The sequence below is a fragment of the Oncorhynchus mykiss genome, chromosome 16, assembly GCF_013265735.2.
Source record: "Oncorhynchus mykiss isolate Arlee chromosome 16, USDA_OmykA_1.1, whole genome shotgun sequence".
Lineage (NCBI taxonomy): Eukaryota > Metazoa > Chordata > Actinopteri > Salmoniformes > Salmonidae > Oncorhynchus > Oncorhynchus mykiss.
In genome coordinates this window covers 36129946-36154827 of record NC_048580.1, presented here as the reverse complement: position 1 = coordinate 36154827, position 24882 = coordinate 36129946, and the positions used below count along the sequence as shown (strand labels likewise).

The window sequence follows — 24882 nt, the reverse complement described above, 5'->3', positions numbered from 1 at the left end:
CCTTATAACGATGACTTGGTTGTACTGATTGCTGGGAAAATAAAAAAAACCTTAGAAAGATGCCACCGTCCTGTGTGCTCACAATAAGAGCTCATATGTCATGGCTCACTTGACTTTACGAGAATATACCTAATTTTTATTTTGAGCTGTGTCATCTTCTTGGAGCTGGGGGAGGAAAGAAAAATAATGATTAATACATTTGTGTTACAGTTAGCATACAGTGTACATTGAAGGCATATCTCACCTCCCTCTCAAGTTTTTTTATTTCAAGGTCCAGTTTCCTAATTGTCCTCTTTTTTATTTCGAACTCCAGTGCAAGATTTTCCATCTTTTTCTTCTTGTACTGAATGTCTATGTCTGCCAGTTCTATTTGGCACCGGAGGTGGTTGCCATACAACTTTCTGATAGCTTGTGAGCTCTGTGAACACAATACAATTAGCGCAGCTGGAATTTGGCAGGATGTGGTGTCCTTTTATTAATACGCACTATGTTGCCAGGCTGGTTTTCCCACTGTATAGCATCTGGGTCCTGTAAAAGAAATTAGATTTTTTGATTTTGATGAGGACTCCTCACCATTGTAGAGTAAATAGTACTTTCACAGTCTTAACATGATACCTCATGCCTTCTGGAATCCAGAGAGATGGTCTCCTCCTCATCATCGTCTCCATCATGTGCTGTTGCTGCTGCACTGGGGCCTTCACCCTATCACATTTAATCGGATTCATATTGAAGCTAGTAGACAAGACATGCCAGGCCTACAGTATGCCTTTGATGGAGTACTCACTGGATCAGCATCGTCTGGTGCTTGTGCTGGTGGCTCTAACAGGAACACAGTGCTGCCAGACACTGCAAGGCAATAGGTAAACCAAAGTCAGACAGTCCAAATTGATTCAATATGAATGTGGTTGTATCCCATGTAGAGATGGAAGGACATACCTTGAATGAAGCGGGTGGCATCTTGGGAGGAACCTATGCTCGTCTCTTTCCCCCCAGGGATCCCCTCTAAGACGGGCCTGCCTTTATTTAGCTCCAAGGCCATGTCCTCTGCTGGGGTAAGGTCAGCCTTTGGTGACCCACCACCCGTGCCTTGTCTGTGGGTATTCTTTTTCACTGCTAAAACAGTACAGACAATGTGTGAGCAGGCACCTTCTGGGTACAATATATGCTTGTGCTTTGTTAAATATTAGTCAGGGACCATACCATTCTGCAGAATGTTCTTGTATTTGATTTTGACCTGCTGCCATGTCCGTTTTGGCCCGTTCATGTTTAATCTACACACACACACACACACACACACACACACTTAATGGAGTCACACTGCAAAAAATTACTTGGTATTTTTGTCTTGTTTTCAGTAAAAATATCAAACATTTTATCATAGCTTTATACAGTGTGATGGAGTTACTTTACACAATTTCACTCATATCTGCAGTGCATTTCAATAAAAAAAATTAACCGTTTCATAATTACAGTACAACTGCATTTTTGGAGATGTGAATTAAATATTTGAATTGTAATTGTGATGTTTCAGCGGAGCGGTGAGTGTGTAATTGTGCACTACTTACGCATTCAGGCGGTCTGCAATACTTTGCCACGCTTTTTCTCTTTGCTTTATCACTGTGGCGGTGTTGCCTTTCTTCTTAATTATATATTTTACCTCCTCGTATGCCTCCATGAGGATTTGTGCTTCCGACGGGGAAAAGTACGCGGCTCTAGTTGCCATGGTAAATCAGTTAATCTGTGATCTGTGGCGGGGTCTATTTGAGTGAGCCGTGAGCGCGCACCTATCCAGGATTGGTTTCACCTGGCTTAATGAATCCGTGTCTGCTCATCCTGGCTTGGTCTTTGTGCAACCAATTAAGCCTGGACGCACATGTTTTGGCTTCATTGAGCTCAGCTGAGTCATTTATCCCGGATGTCTTAATTCTACTTTTGTGCAACAGGCCCCTGGGGATAGAAAAACAATACAAGCTCAGTGGCCATTGTTTAAAACTTTCGCAACATAACCCCCCTAAAGTTTTCCCAACTAAAAGACTGGTTTGTAGCCTGGGTCCCCGTCTGATCCTGCTTTAGGCAACTTGTAGTTGTCTTGCCAAACAGAAAGGCAGTGCCTAAGCATTGTTGAATGCAGAATTAGCCAGGCTAATCTAATTGATGCTAATGGTAAATTATCATAATATAGGCTAGTGGCAAGGCCCCCAAAATGTTGAGATACCCCTATAACAAACACAACCATGTTTTTCCATATCTCTGTCTCCCATATATGAAATACATGGTTGTGTAAAAATATATTACTGAAAAAGTGGTTAAATGTATAGATATTGTGACACACCCCCTTAACTCAAACAGTGCAGAAGAATGCCTGGCTCGAAGGGGGGTGGGCAACATAAGCTTGTGTAACCCAATAATGAAAGCTCTGATATTGCAAAAATGTGAAATACAAGTAGTCAATTGTCTGCCCTACATAGAGAAACAAGCAACATTAGGATATCTTAAGCATAGCATAGACCTGTAAATAAACCGATACAATAGGCCGAAATGGAGCACTGCCCTCATGCAGTGGTGTATGATCCTGCCTGACAAAAATGCATGCATTTTTTGATTTTGTGGCTATTGTAATCGTTTCTAAGGAGTAGAAGTGGACTCAGACATCAACATTAAAAATGTTGGGGGTCCATGGTTCCTTAAAGGATTTTGTATCTTTAGCCCCGAGTCTTGCAATTAAGTAACGGGGCGTCAAACCCAATGTGGCTGCCATTACAACATTCGATGTTATGAATGAAACACAACCAAACAATTAAGAGCACTGATGGTATAGGTGAGCTGAAGAACTGATATTCTAACATCAGGTGTGCTATTTATTTCTTTATGCAGTACTGTAGGTTCACCAGCTGACATCTATCAAGACACCCTTGTTGACTGGATTCCCACTGTGAAGATGAGCAATGCTTAAGCAGCATCAGTATCTACTTCTTCTACTACTTTGTCCTTTTCCACGAAAGGAGACATCCCTCAATTACTGTGGCGATATTAGCATATCAATCTTGGTGGTGCAAACTCACCCAATCTTTTTTTTGTTTCATACCAGAAAAGCCATTACACAACACATTACTTTCACAATAACGGTGACAAACGGTGCCCACAAAATGTTAGAGCCTACATAAAACTGTCCCAACAACGGATGAGGAACAGCATCTGGACATAAACATGACAAACAATGCTACTACAGGGAACAACACAGAGGAGGAGACATACAGTTGAAGTCGGAAGTTTACATACACCTTAGCCAAATACATTTAAACTCAGTTTTTCACAATTCCTGACACTTAATCCTAGTAAAAAATTCCATGTTTTACATCAGTTAGGATCACCACTTTATTTTAAGAATGTTGAATGTCAGAATAATAGTAGAGAGAATGTTAACTTTCATATTTTATTTCTTTCATCACATTCCCAGTGGTTCAGACGTTTACATACACTCAATTAGTATTTGGTAGCATTGTCTTTAAACTGTTTAACTTGGGTCAAACGTTTCGGGTAGCCTTCCACAAGCTTCCCACAATAAGTTGGGTGAATTTCGGCCCATTCCTCCTGACAGAGCTGGTTTAACTGAGTCAGGTTTGTAGGCTTCCTTGCTCGCACATGGTTTTTCAGTTCTGCCCACAAATTTTCTATAGAATTGAGGTCAAGGCTTTGTGATGGCCACTCCAATAACTTGACTTTGTTGTCCTTAAGCCATTTTGCCACAACTTTGGAAGTATGCTTGGGGTCATTGTCCATTTGGAAGACCCATTAAGCTTTAACTTCCTGACTGATGTCTTGAGATGTTGCTTCAATATATCCACATAATATTCTTTCCTTAAGATGCCATCTATTTTGTGAAGTGGACCAGTCCCTCCTGCAGCAATCCACCCCACAACATGATGCTATCCCCCCCGTGCTTCACGGTTGGGATGGTGTTCTTCAGCTCGCAAGCATCCCCCTTTTTCCTAACATAACGATGGTCATTATGGCCAAACAGTTCTATTTTTGTTTCATCAGCCCAGAGTACATTTCTCACAAAATCTTTGTCCCCATGTGGAGTTGCAAAACGTAGTCTGGCTTTTTACTGGCGGTTTTGGAGCAGTGGCTTCTTCCTTGCTGAGCGGCCTTTCAGGTTATGTTAATTTTGGACTCGTTTTACTGTGGATATAGATACTTTTCTACCTGTTTCCTCCAGCATCTTCACAAGGTCCTTTGCTGTTGTTCTGGGATTGATTTGCACTTTTCACACCAAAGTAAGTTCCTCTCTAGGAGACAAAGCGTCTCCTTCCTGAGCGGTATGACAGCTGCGTGGTCCCATGGTGTTTATACTTGCCTACTATTGTTTGTACAGATGAACGTGGTACCTTCAGGCGTTTGGAAATTGTTCTTAAGGATGAACCAAACTTGTGGAGGTCTACAATTTCTTTTCTGAGGTCTTGGCTAATTTCTTTTGATTTTCCCAAAACAGACACTGAGTTGGAAGGTAGGCCTTGAAATACATCCACAGATACACCTCCAATTGTGTCAAATGATGTCAATTAGCAGAAGCTTCTAAAGCCATGATATCATTTTCTGGAATTTTCCAAGCTGTTTAAAGGCACAGTCAACTTAGTGTATGTAAACTTCTGACCCACTGGAATTGTGACACAGTGAATTATAATTGAAATAATCTGTCTGTAAACAATTGTTGGAAAACTTACTTGTGTCATGCACAAAGTAGATGTCCTAACCGACTTACCAAAACTATCGTTCGTTAACAAGTAATTTGTGGAGTGGTTGAAAAAATAGTTTTAATGACTCCAACCTAAGTGTATGTAAACTTCAGACGTCAACTGTATAATACATGGTATACAAGGATGTACCCTTATTCTCTTGGGACATTCATTGGGACCTCAGTATCTTCCGACAGTGTCCGAGGACAGATGAAATTTAAGAAACAGGCTGCATTATTCTCAAGTTAGACAGCCCTGAATATTACATTGTTATATCTGTGAACAGTATCCATTTGTGTCACTACCAAAGCCTAATGGTTTTAAATTACTGTTTTGTATTGTCTGGATACTCACTTGTAGAATTCGCTTGCAGTAGGTCTCTTAAAAAAGGAAAGCCATGCAAGGTTATTAAACCGAGGTGCCTTGTTATTCTTCTTTTGTTGATATCAGGTAACGTGCAACCTAACCCTGGCCCTGATATGAAATGTCTCCAAACCCCCTCTGATTTTAAATCAAGATCTGGTTTTGGTATTTTTCATGCAAGCCTGTTGTCAGAAATTGATGGGGTTAGGATTTGGGGTAAATCAACTGATGCTGATGTAATTGTGTTTTCTGAAACCTGGCTCAGCAAGTCCTTTTTTGATAAGCATCCTTTTTGATAAGGATATTTTTATAAGTGGTTAAAATGTTTATCGCACTGATCGAGTCAAGAAAGGTGGGTGTGTGGCTAAATATGTAAAAACTAAATTCCCTGTAAGTGTGGCAAGTCTGAAACTATTTGTAAACAGTTGAAATTTCTTGCTTTGAATATTGAGGTTTCAAAGGGTCTCTCTATAACTGTGATTGGCTGTTATAGACCCCCTCTTATCTCGGTGATGCATTTTCTTCTTTGATGCACCTTATGTCTAAACTTCTTTACAGTGAAATGATCTTGATTGGTCATCTCAACTGGTGTTGGTTAAAGCCGGTGTCTGATGATTTAAAAATGTTTTGTAATTCTATGAATCTTACCCAGTTGATTAACTCACCTACTCGCCCAAATCTTAAATGCCCAGATCAATCTATCCTGGTTGATTTGATGTTGACCAATGTTCCACATAAATATTCTGCAGTTGGTGTTTTTTGTAATGATGTAAGTGACCATTGTGCTGTTGTTGCTGTTAGAAATACTAAGGTTCCTAAGACAAACCCACGTTTTATTCGTAAGAGAAATTTGAAGTGTTTTAATGAGCAGGCTTTCTTTCATGATTTGTTTTATTTTGACTGGAGCAGATTGACCCTGATGTGGAAACTGCCTGGAAATTCTTTCATTATGTTTTCTTCCAAATAGTAAACAAACATGCCCCATTCCGCAGGTTCAGGGTTAAAGGTCGGGTTAATCCATGGTTTTCTTCTGAGCTGTCTTGTATTATTCACAACCGTAATCTAGCCTGGGCTAAAGCAAGGAAATCATGTTCTGATGCTGATTGGCTTATTTTTAGGCAGTGACAAAACAAGTGTTATTTTCTTCTCAGGAAGGTCTGAATATTTTATGTCTGTTACCATTGATAACCAAATTGACCCTAGAAAGTTTTGGAAGGCTATTAAGTCTATGTCTGGTAAAAGTAATGTTAATGAATTACGGTCATGTTTTTTGAAGGACTCTGTTGCTAGAAAAGACTAAACTAAAATGCTGAATTGTTTCAATGAGCACTTTGTATCATCTGGTAGGCTGTTTGATTCAGTGTCCTCTGTCTCTGTACAACCCTGTGTGGAAGAACCAGTGAGAGCTGGTCAAACCTTTAGCTTTTTGCCATTCCCAGTGCAGGTGGTACATAAAGCCCTGAAATCCTTAGATCAGAGAAAGCCTGCAGGTCCTGATGTTTTGGATCCCTGCTTTTTAAATCTGGCAGCTGATTTCATAGCTGAACCACTTACATATCTGTTCAATCTAACCCTGGAATGTAATGAAATTCTCGAAAATCTGGAAATCAGCATTTGTCCTACCACTTTTAAAAGGGGGAGATCCAAATATTTTAAATAATTATAGGCCAATCTCAAAGCTGTCACTCCTGGTGAAAATATTTGAAACCCTTGTGAGTGAACAGCTAAACTCTATTTTATCAATGTACCAATCGGGCTTCAGAAAGAAGCATAGCACAATTACAGCAGCCATGAAGGTTTTAAATGATATCACTGAAGCCATTGACAAAAAACAGCAGTGTCTCACTTTTTATTTATCTCTCTAAGGCTTTTGATACAGTTGGTCAGGCAGAGATTGTCGAGTGTAGGTCTTTCAGAGTATATGGTTGTATGGTTTGCTAACTATCTGTCTGATAGAACTGCTGCTGATAGAACAATTTCTGATAGGACAATTTGATGGGCTTATGTCTGTTAAATTGTCTGTCTTGAATGGTGTGCCCCAAGGCTCTGTACTTGGTCCTCTCTCATTCACTATTCATATAAATGATTTAGACAAAAATGTCCAAAATGCGCAACTTCATTTTTATGCTGATGATACTGTTATTTACTGTTGTGCCACGTCTCTTACAAAAGCTTTCCAGAACTTGCAAACTGCTTTTAATACTGTTCAACATACCTTGTGTCAATTGAAGCTTATCCTCAATACTGACAAAACTAAACTAATGGTGTTTTCTAAAGCAAGAAATAGACCTCTGAACCTTTCTCTATTACTACCTGTAAGGGCAAGGAGATTGAGGTTGTAACCTCATATAAATATCTTGGAATTTGAATTGATGTTGGCCTCTCTTTTAAATTGCATATTCAACAATCCTGAAATTGGGATTTTATTTTAGGAATAAGGCCTGTTTTTCTTTTGAAGCCAGAAGGAGGCTAGTATCAGCTACATTTACAGTGCCTTGCGAAAGTATTCGGCCCCCTTGAACTTTGCGACCTGTTGCCACAGTTCAGGCTTCAAACATAAAGATATAAAACTGTATTTTTTTGTGAAGAATCAACAACAAGTGGGACACAATCATGAAGTGGAACGGCATTTATTGGATATTTCAAACTTTTTTAACAAATCAAAAACTGAAAAATTGGGCGTGCAAAATTATTCAGCCCCTTTACTTTCAGTGCAGCAAACTCTCTCCAGAAGTTCAGTGAGGATCTCTGAATGATCCAATGTTGACCTAAATGACTAATGATGATAAATACAATCCACCTGTGTGTAATCAAGTCTCCGTATAAATGCACCTGCACTGTGATAGTCTCAGTGGTCCGTTAAAGCGCAGAGAGCATCATGAAGAACAAGGAACACACCAGGCAGGTCCGAGATACTGTTGTTTTTTTTTATTTATTTTTATTTTACCTTTATTTAACCAGGTAGGCAAGTTGAGAACAAGTTCTCATTTACAATTGCGACCTGGCCAAGATAAAGCAAAGCAGTTCGACAGATACAACAACACAGAGTTACACATGGAGTAAAACAAACATACAGTCAATAATAAAGTATAAACAAGTCTATATACAATGTGAGCAAATGAGGTGAGAAGGGAGAAGGCAGAAAAAGGCCTTGGTGGCAAGGTAAATACAATATAGCAAGTAAAACACTGGAATGGTAGTTTTGCAATGGAAGAATGTGCAAAGTAGAAATAAAAATAATGGGGTGCAAAGGAGCAAAATAAATAAATAAATTAAATACAGTTGGGAAAGAGGTAGTTGATAGGGCTAAATTATAGGTGGGCTATGTACAGGTGCAGTAATCTGTGAGCTGCTCTGACAGTTGGTGCTTAAAGCTAGTGAGGGAGATAAGTGTTTCCAGTTTCAGAGATTTTTGTAGTTCGTTCCAGTCATTGGCAGCAGAGAACTGGAAAGAGAGGCGGCCAAAGAAAGAATAGGTTTTGGGGGTGACTAGAGAGATATACCTGCTGGAGCGTGTGCTACAGGTGAGAGATGCTATGGTGACCAGCGAGCTGAGATAAGGGGGGACTTTACCTAGCAGGGTCTTGTAGATGACATGGAGCCAGTGGGTTTGGCGACGAGTATGAAGCGAGGGCCAGCCAACGAGAGCGTACAGGTCGCAATGGTGGGTAGTATATGGGGCTTTGGTGACAAAACGGATTGCACTGTGATAGACTGCATCCAATTTGTTGAGTAGGGTATTGGAGGCTATTTTGTAAATTACATCGCCAAAGTCGAGGATTGGTAGGATGGTCAGTTTTACAAGGGTATGTTTGGCAGCATGAGTGAAGGATGCTTTGTTGCGAAATAGGAAGCCAATTCTAGATTTAACTTTGGATTGGAGATGTTTGATATGGGTCTGGAAGGAGAGTTTACAGTCTAACCAGACACCTAAGTATTTGTAGTTGTCCACGTATTCTAAGTCAGAGCCGTCCAGAGTAGTGATGTTGGACAGGCGGGTAGGTGCAGGTAGCGATCGGTTGAAGAGCATGCATTTAGTTTTACTTGTATTTAAGAGCAATTGGAGGCCACGGAAGGAGAGTTGTATGGCATTGAAGCTTGCCTGGAGGGTTGTTAACACAGTGTCCAAAGAAGGGCCGGAAGTATACAGAATGGTGTCGTCTGCGTAGAGGTGGATCAGAGACTCACCAGCAGCAAGAGCGACCTCATTGATGTATACAGAGAAGAGAGTCGGTCCAAGAATTGAACCCTGTGGCACCCCCATAGAGACTGCCAGAGGTCCGGACAACAGACACACTGAACTCTATCAGAGAAGTAGTTGGTGAACCAGGCGAGGCAATCATTTGAGAAACCAAGGCTGTTGAGTCTGCCGATGAGGATGTGGTGATTGACAGAGTCGAAAGCCTTGGCCAGATCAATGAATACGGCTGCACAGTAATGTTTCTTATCGATGGCTGTTAAGATATCGTTTAGGACCTTGAGCGTGGCTGAGGTGCACCCATGACCAGCTCTGAAACCAGATTGCATAGCAGAGAAGGTATGGTGAGATTCAAAATGGTCGGTAATCTGTTTGTTGACTTGGCTTTCGAAGACCTTAGAAAGGCATGGTAGGATAGATATAGGTCTGTAGCAGTTTGGGTCAAGAGTGTCCCCCCCTTTGAAGAGGGGGATGACCGCAGCTGCTTTCCAATCTTTGGGAATCTCAGACGACACGAAAGAGAGGTTGAACAGGCTAGTAATAGGGGTGGCAACAATTTCGGCAGATAATTTTAAAAAGAAAGGGTCCAGATTGTCTAGCCCGGCTGATTTGTAGGGGTCCAGATTTTGCAGCTCTTTCAGAACATCAGCTGAATGGATTTGGGAGAAGGAGAAATGGGGAAGGCTTGGGCGAGTTGCTGTTGGGGGTGCAGTGCTGTTGACAGGGGTAGGAGTAGCCAGGTGGAAAGCATGGCCAGCAGTAGAAAAATGCGTATTGAAATTTTTGAAGTTGTGAAGAAGTTTAAAGCCGGATTTGGATACAAAAAGATTTCCCAAGCTTTAAACATCCCAAGGAGCACTGTGCAAGCAATAATATTGAAATGGAAGGAGTATCAGACCACTGCAAATCTACCAAGACCTGGCCGTCCCTCTAAACTTTCAGCTCATACAAGGAGAAGACTGATCAGAGATGCAGCCAAGAGGCCCATGATCACTCTGGATGAACTGCAGAGATCTACAGCTGAGGTGGGAGACTCTGTCCATAGGACGACAATCAGTCGTATATTGCACAAATCTGGCCTTTATGGAAGAGTGGCAAGAAGAAAGCCATTTCTTAAAGATATCCATAAAAAGTGTTGTTTAAAGTGTGCCACAAGCCACCTGGGAGACACACCAAACATGTGGAAGAAGGTGCTCTGGTCAGATGAAACCAAAATTTAACTTTTTGGCAACAATGCAAAACGTTATGTTTGGCGTAAAAGCAACACAGCTGAACACACCATCCCCACTGTCAAACATGGTGGTGGCAGCATCATGGTTTGGGCCTGCTTTTCTTCAGCAGGGACAGGGAAGATGGTTAAAATTGATGGGAAGATGGATGGAGGCAAATACAGGACCATTCTGGAAGAAAACCTGATGGAGTCTGCAAAAGACCTGAGACTGGGATGGAGATTTGTCTTCCAACAAGACAATGATCCAAAACATAAAGCAAAATCTACAATGGAATGGTTGTAGATGGAATGGAAAAATAAACATATCCAGGTGTTAGAATGGCCAAGTCAAAGTCCAGACCTGAATCCAATCGAGAATCTGTGGAAAGAACTGAAAACTGCTGTTCACAAATGCTCTCCATCCAACCTCACTGAGCTCGAGCTGTTTTGCAAGGAGGAATGGGAAAACATTTCAGTCTCTCGATGTGCAAAACTGATAGAGACATACCGCAAGCGACTTACAGCTGTAATCGCAGCAAAAGGTGGCGCTACAAAGTATTAACTTAAGGGGGCTGAATAATTTTGCACGCCCAATTTTTCAGTTTTTGATTTGTTAAAAAAGTTTGAAATATCCAATAAATGTCGTTCCACCTCATGATTGTGTCCCACTTGTTGATTCTTCACTAAAAAATACAGTTTTATATCTTTATGTTTGAAGCCTGAAATGTGGCAAAAGGTCACAAAGTTCAAGGGGGCCGAATACTTTCGCAAGGCACTGTATGCCTTTACTAGACTATGGGGATTTTTTATATATGAATGCTTCCGCTCAGTGTTTGAGATCAATTGACGGCCTTTACCATGGCACTTTGAGATTTAATTTAAACTGCAAAACCCTTACGCACCACTGCACTTTGTATACCAGGGTTCGCTGGCCTTCTCTAGTCACTCGTAGGCTCAGGCACAAGGTATACTTTTATTTACAAAGCCATTTTGGGTTTACTACCTTTTTATTTGGGCTTTTTTATTGTTCAGAAATGTGGTGGGTACTCTCTTTGTTCGCTGGACTTTATCCTGCTAACTGTTCCAAATGTCTGAGCTGAATTTGGTAAAAGGGCTTTTATGTATTCTGCGCCATCGTCTTGGAACACCTTACAAAATACTTTTAAACTGGAAGAACTTGTCCCGATTGGTGTTTTTAAATCACTGATGAATGATCTTGAGACTGATTCCCTGACATGTCAATGTTTTTAATTTGCTGTTTTTGATTTTGTTATAGTCTTGTGAATTCTATGGTTTTTACTAGATTACTTGTAGTTTTACAAGTTGTTTGTCTGTAATTTTTGTAACGACTTGGCTGCCTATCTTTGCCAGGACGCTGTTGAAAAATATATTTTAAATCTCAATGAGCCCTTCCTCGTTAAATAAAGGTTAAATAAAAAAATTAAATCTCTCTGTCCTCAGTTTTTCTTGCTTGGGACTGGAACTGGAGAATGTTTTCATAATGTCCCACAAAGTTACCTCTCCTATCCAGAGTAGACTACTATCCCTTATCTGACAGCTGGAAGTGCTAGCTAATCCTTTCACCCTCTTCCATGGCTGTTAGCTAGTTAGCTAGTTGTAGGTAGCTAGCTAATATGAAGTTAGCTAGCGGGTGATATTTAATTCAGTTTACAGTATGTCAAGTTAGCTAACTAGCGAACTTTATGTTAGAAGCTCATTTGAGCTAGCATGCACACTAAGTTTATGTAGTAAGCTATCTAATAATACATTGTTTTTCTTTCAACATATATTTACTTATTTGAATAGATTCTCCCACTGCCTCTGTTTTCTGGGTCCTTAGAAAAACTAAATAATGGGCAATCTTCCGGAAGTTTCCAATGGTAGCAAAAAGCAGCCAGCCATGTGGACAATCAGGGGACTTTCAACCGACTGAGTTTGGTCTTCCAACATGGCGCTTGGTGCGGTTGCTAGGTGATTTGACGTCATATCTGGTCACAACTTGTGGACTTGTTTACGTGCTGCTGTGCTGTTTGTTGCTAACGTTTCTTTCCTACCTGCCAATTTTACAGTCTTTACTTTTTAAATACCATTTTATATATATTTTTTTTCCTTTCTTCTTCCCTCGCTCAACTTTTTTCAGTCAACTTTTTTACAGGACCTCCACCAGCCGAAGCTAAGTAGTAACATTATGACTTCTAATTGCAGTCGCTGTGCTCATAATATACAGGAGAACGATTGCCTTATGGTGAGGATAGCCATTCTGCATACCCAGCTTCAGACGCAATCATTAGGCAAGGGTGATTTAAGTGTAGGAAAGCATGAAACAGCGTCTGTGCCACCATTAAGTACAAATAGTAGTATAAATCCCCTCGCATGGTCCCCGCAGCCGGACAATTTTCTAATGGCTTCTAGAAGGAAATGCTGTAGGAATGCTGAACCGGTGTCACTCATTCAGCCCGACAGAAACTTTCAACCGGTTCTCCCCATTAAGTAACTAGTTGAAGTCAGAGTCTGAGTGTTCTCTGTTCTCTTCTCCACCCATTACGGGGTCTGAGACGCCGAAGCCTCCCACCATTAGCTCTGACAAATTGAAAACCCTAGTCATTGGTGACTCCATTACCCGCAGTATTAAAAATAATCATCCAGCGATCATACACTCTTTACCAGGGGGAAAGGCTACCGACATTAAGGCTAATCTGAAGATAGTGCTGGCTAAGGCTAAAACTGGCAAGTGTAGAGAGTATATGGATATTGTTATCCACGTTGGCACCAATGATGTTAGGATGAAACAGTCAGAGGTCACCTAGCGTAGCATAGCTTCAGCGTGTAAATCAGCTAGAAAGATTGGTCAACATCGAGTAATTGTCTCTGGCCCCCTCCCAGTTAGGGGGAGTGATGAGCTCTACAGCAAAGTTTCACAATTCAATTGCTGGTTGAAAACAGTTTTCAGCCCCTCCCAAAAGATAGAATGTGTAGATTATTGGCCATGTTTCTGGGACTCACCCACAAACAAGACCAAGCCTGGCCTGTTGAGGAGTGACGGACTCCATCCTAGCTGGAGGGGTGCTCTCATCTTATCTATGAACATAGACAGGGCTCTAACTCCTCTAGCTCCACAATGATATAGGGTGCAGGCCAGGCAGCAGACTGTTTGCCACCCTGCCAGCTTAGTGGAGTCTGCCACTAGCACAGTCAGTGTAGTCAGCTCAGCTATCCCCATTGAGACCGTGTCTGTGCCTCGATCTAGGTTGGACAAAACTAAACATGGCGGTGTTCGCCTTAGCAATCTCACTGGAATTAAGACCTACATTCCTGTCATTATTGAAAGAGATTGTGATATCTCACATCTCAAAATATGGCTATTTAATTTTAGATCCCTCACTTCCGAGGCAGTTATAGCCAATGAAAAAAAAGACTGCATTTTCGTCTTTTGAACTTCTATTCATGAAACCTATGCAGCCTACTCAATCACTTTTTATAGCGACTGTTTACAGGCCTCCTGGGCCGCATACAGTGTTCCTCACTGAGTTTCCTGAATTCCTATCGGATCTTGTAGTCATAGCAGATAATATTCTAATTTTTGGTGACTTTAATATTCACATCGAAAAGTCCACAGACCCACTCCAAAAGACTTTTGGGGCCATCATCGACTCAGTGGGTTTTGTCCAACATGTCTCCGGACCTACTCACTGGCACAGTCATACTCTGGACCTAGTTTTGTCCCGTGGAATAAATATTGTGGATCTTAATGTTTTTCCTCATAATCCTGGACTATCGGACCACCATTTTATTATGTTTGCAGTTGCAACAAATAATCTGCTCAGACTCCAACCAAGGATCATCAAAAGTTGTGCTATAAATTCTCGGACAACCCAAATATTCCTAGATGCCCTTCCAGACTCCCTCTACCTACCCAAGGACGTCAGAGTACAAAAATCGGTTAACCACCTAACTGAGGAACTAAATTTAAGATGGACAATTACGGACTGTGCTTTAAAGCTGCATATTTCTCCAACGCTCAGTTGTCCTGAGTCTGCACAACACTACCAGGACCTAGGATCAAGGGAGACACTCACGTTTCTTTAGTACTATATCTCTTGACACATGGATGAAAATAGTCCTGGCCTTTAAAACTTCAAGCTGCATATTGGACCCTATTCCAACTAAACTACTGAAAGAGCTGCTTCCTGTGCTTGGCCCTCCTATGTTGAACATAATAAACAGCTCCCTATCCACCGGATGTGTACCAAACTCTCTAAAAGTGGCAGTAATAAGGCCTCTCTTGAAAAAGCCAAACGCTGACACATAAAATATTAATAACTATGGCCTATATCGAATCTCCCATTCCTCTCAAAAAAACATTTTTTAGAAGCTGTTGCGTGGCAACTCACTGCGTTCCTGAAGACAAACAATGTATACGAAACACTTCAGTCTGGTTTTAGACCCCAACATAGCACTGAGACTGCACTCGTGAAGGTGGTAAATTTACTTTCAATGGCATCAGACCAAGGCTCTGCATCGGTGCTCATGCTCCTAGACCTTAGTGCTGCTTTTGATACCATCGATCACCACATTCTTTTGGAGAGATTGCTGTCTCTAATTCTGAATAATTGGCTATGAAAAGCCATTTACTCTTGAGGTGCTGATCTGTTGTACCCTCTACAACCACTGTGATTATTATTATCTGACCCTGCTGGTCATCTATGAACATTTGAACATCTTGGCCATGTTCTGTTATAATCTCCACCCGGTACAGCCAGAAGAGGACTGGCCACCATTCATAGCCTGGTTCATCATCAGGTTTCTTCCTAGGTTCGGGCCTTTCTAGGGAGTTTTTCCTAGGCACCGTGTTTCTACACCTGCATTGCTTGCTGTTTGGGGTTTTAGGCTGGGTTTCTGTACAGCAATTTGTGACATCAGCTGATGTAAAAATGGCGTTATAAATACATTTGATTGGTTGATTTATTTGTGACGCAACTGCAAGTATTCTATACATTTGAAGATGGACAGTAAAAGGGTTGCAGAGGAGGTTGAGCAGATCAAGCATGGTGTACAAAGACCACTATCTCACAGTCAATCCATAGCCACCATAAACAATCATATACAGTATGTTTTACCGTCCTAAGGTGCATCTTGTTTGTCATAGAAAGCACATGTCCTTATAGGGATGTTGGGATTACTGCACAGTTTTCCAGAACAATGCATGAGTCTCCCCAATATGAAAGCTCATCCTGTACATGCCGAGTCCAGTTCAGGTATCACATGGGCTGGCCAGCCATGGGTTGTAGCAAAATAGGCACATATGACGGCAATACACACCATCAATTTGTGGCTGTTGAATGGCCTGACATGTGGCAGTCCAGTTCCACAGTGTCTCTGCCTGAGGGGAGGGCTGATGGTGGAGCTTATCAATGACAGTTCTGGGAGATTCAGGATAGCATTGACATTAGAGAGGTGGTCCTATGACATGTGAAGGCCCACTAAGTTGATGACATTTCTTGTCAATGACTGTTAAGTTATGTTGGTTCATTATAGTGAACAATTATGCCTTATGCACTTGTCATTTGTGGTTGCATCCTTCCCATGCACCATAACTGTCAACCATGTACGGCAACTCCAGGGAAGATAGCCAGCATGGTGGACATGATTGTCTGGAAGAAGCAATGTGCCGGCTCAACCCAAATAGGATATGAGTGCACCAGAACATCCCAATGTGCATGACAAATGCAGTGAGCCAGCAGAAGGTCATGTTGGATTCAGGCAGACATATTGGACTAGCAATGAATCAAAGCTCACTTCTAAATGATAAGGAGATGACTTAAATTAAACCAAATTGTATTTGTCACTTGCTTTGTAAACAGCAGGTGTAAACTAACAGTGAAATGTTTACTTATGGGCCCTTCCCAACAAAAATAATAAGGAATAAATACACAATGAGTAACGATAACTTGGCTATATACACAGGGTACCAGTACCGAGTTGATGTGCAGGCGTATGAGGTAATTGAGGTAGATGCGTGCGTACACGACATGACCAAAAGTATGTGGACATCTGCTCATTGAACATCTCATTCCAAAATCATGGGCATTAATATGGAGTTAGTCTTCGCTTTGCTGCTTCAACAGCCTCCTCTCTTCTAGGAAGGCTTTCCACTAGATGTTGGAACATTGCTGCTATAACAGCCTCCACTCTTCTGGGAAGGCTTTCCACTAGATGTTGGAACATTGCTGCATAACAGCCTCCAATCTTCTGGGAAGGCTTTCCACTAGATGTTGGAACATTGCTGCTATTACAGCCTCCACTCTTCTGGGAAGGCTTTCCACTAGATGTTGGAACATTGCTGCGGGGACTTGCTTCTATTCAGCCACAAGAGCATTAGTGAGGTCGGGCTGATGTTGGGCGATTATGCTTGGCTCGCAGTTGCCACAAAGTTGAAAGGGGCCGCAAAACACAGATTTGTCCGTTGGATGGTGAAGCATGATGCTCACTCCAGACAATGTGTTTACACTGCTCCAGATTCCAATGGCGACAAGCATTACACCACTCCAGCCGACGTTTAGCATTGCGCCTGGTGATCTTAGGCTAGTGTGCAGCTGCTCGCCATGGAAACCAATTTCTTCAATCTCCCAAAGAACAATTATTGTGCTGACGTTTCTTCCAGAGGCAGTTTGGAACTTGGTAGTGAGTGTTGCCGAGGACAGACGATTGTTAAGTGCTACGGGCTTCAGCACTCAGTGGTCATGTTCTGTGAGCTTGTGGCCTACCACTTCGCACCTGAGCTGTTGTTGCTCCTAGACGTTTCCACTTAACAACAACAGCACTTACAGTACACTGGGGCTGCTCTAGCAGGGCAGAAATTTGATGAACTGACTTGTTGGAAAGGTGCTATCCAGTGACAGTTTCACATTGAAAGTCACTGAGCTGAGTCACTGAATACTTATTTTCCACCATAATTTGCAAATAAATTCATAACAAATCCTACAATGTGATTTCTGGAATTTTTATTCTCATTTTGTCTGTCATAGTTGAAGTGTACCTATGATGAAAATGACAGGCCTCCCTCATCTTTTTAAGAAGGAGAACTTGCACAATTGGTGGCTGACTAAATACTTTTTTGCCCCACTGTATAGCGTTAAAGTGATTAGGCAACAGGATACATAATAAGCAGTAGCAGCAGCGTATGTGATGAATCAAAATAGTTAGTGCAAAAGGGGGTCAATGCAAATAATCAGGGTAGCTTTTTGGTAAACATTTTAGCAGTCTTATGATGATAAATAATAATTCATTGAATTTGTAAAGCACTTTTCTCACACCCAAAGTGCTAAAATGTTTTTAAAATAATACAAATCCAAAACACAGAACACACACACTGCCATTGCAGTAGTATTGGCAGTGTCAGTGTTTAGGGAGACAGGAAGTGTGAGAGGGGACTAAGCACGTGTTGAGGGTCAGCATGGGGGATGTATTGTTGCCTACCCTTACCACCTGGGGGTGGCCCGTCAGGAAGTCCATGATCCAGTTGCAAAGGGAGGTTTTCAGTCCCAGGGTCCTGAGCTTAGTGAATTGCTTGGAGGGAAATATGGTGTTGAACGGTGAGCTGTAGCCAGTGAACAGAATTCTCACATAGGTGTTCCTCTTGTCCAGATGGGAGAGGGCAGTGTGGAGTAAAATAGAGATTGCGTCATCTATGGATCTGTTGGGGGGAATATGCCAATAGGAATGGGTCCGGGTCATCTGGGATGATGGTGTTGACATGACCATTCTTTCAAAGATGATGTGAGTCATTTAGACAGGTTACCTTGGAATTCTTGGGTACTACAGACTGGGTAAGGGAGAGGTTGAAAATATCAGTGAAGACACTTTCCAGCTTTTCAGCTAATGCTTTGAGTATGCGTCCTGGTAATCCATTTGGCCCCGCAGCATTGTGAATGTTTACCTGTTTAAAGTTCTTGCTCACATCGGCTATGGAGAGCGAGATCACACAGTCGTCCAGAACTGCTGGTGCTCCCATGCATAGTTCAGTGTTGCTTGCCTCGAAGCGAGCTTAGACGGCATTTAGCTCGTCTGGTAGGCTCACCTGACTGGGAAGTAGTCAGGTGAGTTTCCCACTGTAATAGTTTGCAAGCCCACAAGTCCACATCTAACGTGTGTCAGAGCCTGTGTAATAGGACTCGATCTTAGTCCTTTATTGACCGTAGTGGAATTGGTCGTAGTGCGATTTCTTATTAGCGTCTGAATTAGTGTCCTGCTCCTTGAAAGCAGCAGCTCTAGCCTTTAGCTTAGTGCAGATGTTGCCGGAAATCCATGGCTTTTGGTTGGGATATAGTCAGAAGTCTACATACACTTAGTTTGGAGTCATTAAAACTAGTTTTAAACCACTCCACAAATTACTTGTTAACGAACTATAGTTTTGGCGAGTCGGTTAGGACAATTTTTCCAACAACTGTTTACAGACAGATTATTTCAATTATAATTATATAATGCACTGTGTCACAATTCCAGTGGGTCAGAAGTTTACATACACTAAGTTGACTGTGCCTTTAAACAGCTTGGAAAATTACAGAAAATGATGTCATGGCTTTAGAAGCTTCTGCTAATTGACATCATTTGACACAATTGGAGGTGTACCTGTGGATGTATTACAAGGCCTACCTTCCAACTCAGTGCCTCATTGCTTGACATCATGGGAAAATCTAAAGAAATCAGCAAAGACCTCAGAAAACAAATTGTAGACCTCCACAAGTCTGGTTCATCCTTGGGAACAATTTCCAAACACCTGAAGGTACCACGTTCATCTGTACAAACAATAGTAGGCAAGTATAAACACCATGGGACCACGCAGCCGTCATACCGCTCAGGAAGGAGACGATTTCTGTCACCTAGAGAGGACTGTACTTTGGTGTGAAAAGTGCATATCAATCCCAGAACAACAGCAAAGGACCTTGTGAAGATGCTGGAGGAAACAGGTATAAAAGTATCTATATCCACGGTAAAACGAGTCCTATATCAACATAACCTGAAAGGCCGCTCAGCAAGGAAGAAGCCACTGCTCCAAAACCGCCATAAAAAAGCCAGACTATGGTTTGCAACTGCACATGGGGACAAAGATCGTAATATTTTGGAGAAATGTACTCTGGTCTGATGAAACAAAAATAGAATGGTTTGGCCATAATGTTAGGAGGAAAAAGGGGGAGGCTTGCAAGCCGAAGAACACCATCCCAACCGTGAAGCACGGGGGTGGTAGCATCATGTTGTGTGGGTGCTTTGCTGCAGGAGGGACTGTTGCACTTCACAAAATAGATGGCATCATGGGGATGGACAATTATGTGGATATAACATCTCAAGACTTCAGTTAAAGTTAAAATTTAAAGCTTGGTTGCAAATGAGTCTCCTAAATGGACGATGACCCCAAGCATACTCCCAAAGTTGTGGCAAAATGGCTTAAGGACAACATTGTCAAGGTATTGGAGTGGCCATCACAAAGCCAATCAACCCCATAGAAAATGTGTGGGCAGAACTGAAAAAGTGTGTACGAGCAAGGAAGCCTACAAACCTGAGTCAGTTACACCAGCTCTGTCAGGAGAAATGGGCCAAAATTCACCCAACTTATTGGGGGAAGCTTGTGGAAGGCTACCCAAAACATTTGACCCAAGTTAAACAATTTAAAGGCAATGCTACCAAATACTCATTGAGTGTATGTAAACTTCTGACCCACTGGGAATGTGATGAAAGAAATAAAAGCTGAAATAAATCATTCTCTCTACTATTATTCTGACATTTCACATTCTTAAAATATAGTGGTGATTCTAACTGACCTAAGACAGGGAATCTTTACTAGGGTTAAATGTCAGGAATTGTGAAAAACTTTGTTTAAATGTATTTGGCTAAGGTGTATGTAAACTTCTGAAATCAACTGTATTCGTTCAGTCACTCTGGGGATGACGTATTCGATGCACTTATTAATGAAGCTGGTGACAGTGACTAACATCAGGCTGACTGACTAACAGAAACAGATCATACTGACCTACCAATATAACACTGGCACAGATTCTCGTGTGACGTCTCCTGTTTGATGAGGAGCTCCAATTGGGTTCGACACTTCGAGAGTCTTGTTGTGTGAGAAATCTCGCCCTGATCAGGAAAACAACAAATATTAGTCAATAAATGCTAATATACTAGCACCCTCAAATTCAACTTTTTTATTGTACCCCTCTAATCAGTAGCCCATTTAGATCTGGGACACCAAGTGTATGCAATTAATGACCAGGTAGAACAGAAAACCAGCAGGCTCCAAACCTTGTAGGGTAAGAGTTGAATTCCCCTGTACTAGCGTGTCCTAGTATATGATAGCATATGATAGCATTTATAACTACATGTGTAGTGAAAGACTTACCAGTCAGTTTGTCTTGTACTCTGTTGACAATCCGGATAGCCTTTTTGTTCAAGGCCTCAGGCTACACAGTGTCATCTCCAACAGATGGGAATGGAACACAGAGTGATGACTTAATGTCAACATTTGAGCCAACAACAAGGAAAGATAGTACTTCCACATACTAATATCCTCCACAACCCTTGGTTGAGGAAAGAGAAAGCTATACAGTAGAAGCTCCAACTTACAAAGGCATGCCACTTAGCTTGTTAACTTCTCTAAACAAACAAAAGTACCATAGAAACTACTAAGAATGTTAGCCAAAGACTCATGGATTCAGGCATGTGGTTCCTGGTTTGTATTGTGTGGCCAATGTCCATCCAGTGATTTTGCAGTGGACAACAAATGCGGAACAGAAAGATACATTTAGTCGGATACAGTCAAAAGGTTGTTCGTGGCACAAAATGGCCATCTTGTTTCACCGCCTGATTGTCCAGCAGAGTCCGTTCTGGTCCTGGATCGTTTGTTTCAGTTAGTGTTAGCTGTGGATCACAAAAGAGAGCGGATTCAAATGGTAGCTGGGTCATTTTTGTTTGAATGTTTTTTGGCTGAAATGTAGATGTATGGGAGGGAGTGTCATGACTACACTTGAGAATCCAGTGGCTCAGATCAGCTTGGCACTGATTGACAAATTACCAGTCCCTCTCTTACCCACTGAAGAGGGGAGGTGGGTGCCTCTCTTTGACTCCTCCACACACTGGTGGTATATTTTATGCAGCAGAGGACTCTCTGGCTCTCTAGTATTGAAATCGGAATGTCAATATCCCCAGAAGACTTTCGCCAGCCCACAACTTTAACGTCCAAAAAGCGAACTTTGGAACAATATTTCTAACATCCGAATGTGGGAAATGCTCAATGAGGTATAAAACTAATGTCGTATTGCTTTTCATTTTGTGATTAAAAACTGTATAAATCAGATACTATAACTTAGGAAGGTTCCTCCTGTCATCTGTCAAGTTCCCATCCAATACGTTGTCTATGTGATATGAAATTAGATGAAACTATTTTTGTTAAGGTAGGAATGTCATTTTAGTTTTCTAACGAGATCATCGTTTTTGATGATGCTTTGCACCAGTAAGTAGCCATGCCTGAGGGAGCTCAGAGAGTGTATCAGCATGACGGAAACGGCGCCTTTTTACCTGAGTGTATAAGGGATGAGTTGAGAATGAACATACCAGACCAGAAAAGTGTGGGGCGTTAGCTACATGTGGGTTTGCGCTTAGTGGGACTATCATTTGTTTTTCAACAGGACAATGACCCAAAACACACCTCCAGGCTGTGTAAGGTCTATTTGACCAAGAAGGAGAGTGATGTAGTGCTGTATCAGATGACCTGGCCTCTACAATTAACCGACCTCAACCCAATTGACATGGTTTGGGATGAGTTGGACTGCAGAGTGAAGGAAAAACAGCCAACCAATGCTCAGCATATGTGGGACTGTTGGAAAAGCATTCCTCATGAAGCTGTTTGAGAGAAAGCCAAGAGTGTGCAAGGCTGTCATCAAGGCAAAGGGTGGCTACTTTGAAGAATATAAAATCTAAAATATATTTTGATTTGTTTAACACTTCGTTGGTTACTACATGATTCCATATGTGTTATTTAATAGTTTTGATGTCTTCACTATTATTTTACAATGTAGAAAATAGTAAAAAATAATGAAAAACCCTGGAATGAGTAGCTGTGTCTTTTTGACTTTTGACTGGTACTGTATATAGCTGTACTGTGAGGTGGAGTATTGTGCACTGACTAGCATCACATACCATGATGGGTTGCTGGACCAGGGTGTTGCAGTTCTCACACATGTTCTCGAGGATCCTGTTAGCAGCGTTGTGGGGGGCATTGGTGGTAGACTTGGAGGCTACGGTCAACGGATAGCTCAAAGATCAGAAGAAAAGAGGGAGAGATAGAACATGGCACGATCATTTAATGAAGTTGAAAAGAGAGCAGAAATAGGCATCCAACCAAGGCAACCTAGCTCCAGCAGCAGTATGTCAATCATTACCTGGGGGTCTTACCGAATAATGTCAGTGAGCAGCTTGTGGATGAGGCGGCCCTCAAGAGCGCAGGGACTGTCAATGTGGGCAATCAGCTGGGGGATCACCTATGGGCGAGGGGGCAAGAGGGAGACATGACATAGTTATCCCCCCGTGGAAATGCAATGTGGCTTTCCTATTCTGTTACTGTCCTATAAGACTTTGTTGAATAACTGTTATGGATGATTCATGGCCCAAGACCAACCTTGCCCATGGGAAGAATTCAGTTTCAAGTACTTTTATCACAACGGACATAACAATAAAAGCAAATCGAAAATGAGCATGTGAGATCCAGGTGTCCATCTGAATGGTTTTGATGCCCTCCACCAGTGCCTTGTTGACTTCAGGCCAGTACCCATAGTCAAACCAGAGGGTCAGCACCCAGGAGAAAGTAAACAGAAGCATCAAGAAGTCTTGTGTCCATTGCATATTTATTGACAGGTTCACACACAACAACAAAAAAGTTTCCCTGAAAAGCTGAATTTCAAACCAAAGCAAATCGACACTAAGGCATCAAGTCCATGAAGCAACACAAATTATTCTCTCTGCCACCAGAGGGCTCCCTCTCAACATATTTCAATTCAGGGTCTATCAATGTAGGAGAGTAGGAGTAGGAGTGCTGATCTAGGTTCAGGTCTCCCCCATCCTTATAATATTATTCATTTTGATCTAAAAGAGAAGAATGATCCTAGATCAGTACTCCCACTCTAAGACTTTTTGTGACTACTGGCCCTGGCCCCGTGTGGAGACTTACCTGAGGGTGTCCTGGAAGGTGTTCCCCCTGGAGAGGGAGATGGAGTGGAAGAAACCCTGGACAGCAGGAACCACATAGAGAAGTAACGTCTTGGAGAGGTCCTGTGCTTGCCAAACAACAAGGAGAATGAAGGAGAGAAAGAATTGTCATTGATTGTACTTTGAATTCAGTAAGGCATTAATTCATAGACAGAAGACCTAAGTTGGTCCATTTGAAATTAATAGATTTGTCTGAATTATCTTACCACAAACAAACAACCAATTTGTTGTCAACAGAGCAGAGGGAAACCTTAATCTACTGCTTGCACAATAGTTTTTTTCTGTCACTCTTTCGCCACCTCTTTTTTTGGTGTGATATGAAGTTGTCACACCAGCCTCACTTGTCCTTCAACTCAAATTCTCTCCTTGTCTCTCATTGACATCAACATCTGATTTAGGCAACGTTTCAAGTTACACACAGGTCTGTCAAATTAGTTCGGATTGGTCCCAATAGTGAAGATTGAAAGGGCAGGTTAGCGTTTGTGGATGGAGGAGGAAGAAGGGTTCAAGATGGCTGCCGCCCTTGCCTTGTTGGCCTTCTTCTGGCGCAACAAGGGTGCTGGGCTGTGCTCTGTGCAGTCCAGCTCGCTGTTGCTGGCCTCACTGTTTAATAATACTTCCTGTATAATATAAACTGACCTTGGATCATTAACTCTGAGACTACTACATCTCTATCTGTATTTCAATGTAAAGTATCTCTTTAATAATACTTCCTGTATAATATAAACTGACCTTGGATCATTAACTCTGGGACTACTACATCTCTATCTGTATTTCAATGTAAAGCATGTCTTTAATAATACTTCCTGTATAATATAAACTGACCTTGGATCATTAACTCTGGGACTATTACATCTCTATCTGTATTTCAATGTAAAGCATCTATTTAAATAATACTTCCTGTATAATATCCCTTATAACACATCATGCTAACATTGGATAGATGTTGTGTAGCATGTGACAAGAGCAGGATAATATCAAAGATAGCGTCACAAATGAATACATGAATACCACTTGAAGCTTGATGAGGAGTTGATAATTTGAATCAGCTGTGCAGTGCTGAGTCAAAAACAAAAATGTGCACCTCTGAGTACCCAGGACTGAGAACCACTGCTCTTCAT

General features: G+C 41.7%; 1 pseudogene; it reads right to left on the bottom strand.

The window, feature by feature from the left end:
* Nucleotides 1–24882, bottom strand: part of LOC110491047 — a 35307-nt pseudogene extending 10425 nt beyond the window's left edge.